The sequence below is a fragment of the Pygocentrus nattereri genome, chromosome 19 (assembly GCF_015220715.1).
Source record: "Pygocentrus nattereri isolate fPygNat1 chromosome 19, fPygNat1.pri, whole genome shotgun sequence".
In the NCBI taxonomy this organism is placed as follows: domain Eukaryota; kingdom Metazoa; phylum Chordata; class Actinopteri; order Characiformes; family Serrasalmidae; genus Pygocentrus; species Pygocentrus nattereri.
This window is the reverse complement of record NC_051229.1, coordinates 247,666-250,165: the sequence shown is the minus strand read 5'-3', so window position 1 is coordinate 250,165 and position 2,500 is coordinate 247,666. Positions and strand designations below refer to the sequence as shown.

Below are 2,500 nucleotides of genomic sequence, written 5' to 3'. Positions count from 1 at the left end.
AAAGACGTTGCTGAGCTCTTGACAGTAAAAAAGGACTAAAAGAATGACATTTAAAAGAATTTTGATATTTTAGTTTAGGGGTTTAGTGAAAGGTGCACTATGATTGGTTTGATTTGTTTGTGAAAGGTCATAAAATTCCTTCGTACCTTTGTACAGATAATCTGGTTTAACTTCACAGTATCTGCAGAAAGTAGTGAGTAAAAAACAGAATATTTTACTGTGGAGGTCAGCAGAGTGAATTAAAGTCTCACAAAATAAAATACTTTTTAAAAGTACTGATACCTGAAAGAAGCACTTAATAAATGCGGTAAACAATCATCAGAGTAAGAGATTACACTGAAAAACCCCATTACTCACTCAGATCAGCCTCTTATTCTGATTTACTACTCAGATTGACAGACCTTCATGTGATCAGAGTGTGTGTCTACACGACCGCTTAGTAATCAGACCACTGCAGGAATCTGATAATGATCAGATCATGTAAAATACAATCATTGATCAATCATTAGATCTAAGAACCTGTGACTGTAAATATTTATAATAAATCTCATCAGCGCAGAGAAACATTCTAACACGGAAGGTTACAGCAGTGAGGGTGGGATTTCCCAGAGCTACTCTCACTGGAAGCCCCCCGCCTCACACCACCCACCACCCACCACCCACCACCCTCACTCTCCAGATCATACATCCACACATGGAAAATAACTGCAGAAACAGGTTGGAACTGATTGCTTTTGTGATGTCACCCATTCAGCCTACAGCAGTTCACCTCCATGGAGTGTTTCAGCCTGGGCTGCTTTTTCGTCGAGGCAACCAATCTGAACAGAGCTCATTTACATGTACACTAAACTTTTGGAAATATACACTCCCTTATCCAAATCATTGAATTCAGGTGTTCCAGTCTCTTCCATGGCCACAGGTGTATAAAGCCGAGCCCCTAGGCCTGCAGACTGCTTCTACAGACATTAGTGAAAGAATGGGTCGCTCTCAGGAGCTCAGTGAATTCCAGCGTGGTGCCGTGATCGGACGCCACCTGTGCAGCAAGTCCAGTCGTGAAATTTCCTCACTACTAAATATTCCACAGTCCACTGTCAGTGGGATTATAACAAAGTGGAAGCGATTGGGAACGACAGCAGCTCAGCCACGAAGTGGTCGGCCACGTAAAATGACAGAGCGGTCAGCGGATGCTGAGGGGCATAGTGCGCAGAGGTCACCAACTTTCTGCAGAGTCAATCACTACAGACCTCCAAACTTCATGTGGCCTTCAGATCAGCTCAAGAACAGCGTAGAGAGCTTCATGGAATGGGTTTCCATGGCCGAGCAGCTGCATCCAAGCCTTACATCACCAAGCGCAATGCAAAGCGTGGAATGCAGTGGAGTAAAGCGCCGCCACTGGACTCTAGAGCAGTGGAGACGTGTTCTCTGGAGTGACCAATCACGCTTCTCCATCTGGAAATCTGATGGACGAGTCTGGGTTTGGTGGTTGCCAGGAGACGGTACTTGTCTGACTGCATTGTGCTGAGTGTAAAGTTTGGTGGAGGGGGGATCATGGTGTGGGGGTGTTTTTCAGGAGTTGGGCTCGGCCCCTTAGTTCCAGTGAAAGGAACTCTTAAAGCTTCAGCATCAAGAGATTCTGGACAATTTCACGCTCCCAACTTTGTGGGAACAGTTTGGGGACGGCCCCTTCCTGCTCCAACATGACTGCGCACCAGTGCACAAAGCAGGTCCATAAAGACGTGGATGAGCCAGTTTGGTGTGGAAGAACTTGACTGGCCTGCACAGAGTCCTGACCTCAACCCCATAGAACACCTTTGGGATGAATTAGAGTGGAGACTGTGCACCAGGCCTTCTCGTCCAACATCAGTGTCTGACCTCACAAATGTGCTTCTGGAAGAACGGTCAGAAATTCAGATAAACACTCCTAACCCTTTTGGAAAGCCTTCCCAGAAGAGTTGAAGCTGTTATAGCTGCAAAGGGTGGGCCGAAATCATATTAAACCCTATGGATTAAGAATGGGATTTCACTCAAGTTCATATGCGTGTGAAGCCAGACGACCGAATACTTTTGGAAATATAGTGTGTCAGTCTTAAGGACACAATAACTGAAACAGCCTGTCTAACTGTGAGGGATGAAGAGAAGCTGGGAAATTTTCATGTATAGATTATGACTGATTTTGTTACTACACAGTTATAAATGGGGCTCAGAGGGGAAATATGGTGTAATACAGGCTCTATAACACAGACTCATTGTTTCCTTTTTCAATGACAGTAACAGTGTTTACAGTGTCCAGACAGTGACTCTCACAGTAAACGCCAGAAACTTCTGCTTTGTGTGTGACGATGGAGCTTCACACACTGCTGAGTGTTTCACACAGAAACATTTCAGATGAAAATAAACTTATTTTATCAGCTCTAAACTCGACACGCAGCTTTGTTTCTATTACACTGAATGTGACTTTAATAACAAGCTGGAGACGTGACAGTTTTAGCTTCTATAGCAT

The 2,500-nt window shown here is 44.4% G+C and overlaps 1 protein-coding gene across 1 annotated transcript in view; it reads right to left on the bottom strand.

Annotated features, from left to right (window-relative positions):
• The window catches only part of gpr55a (G protein-coupled receptor 55a), a 12,607-nt gene that overhangs the window by 9,320 nt on the left and 787 nt on the right, over nucleotides 1–2,500 (bottom strand). The window lies entirely within an intron of this gene.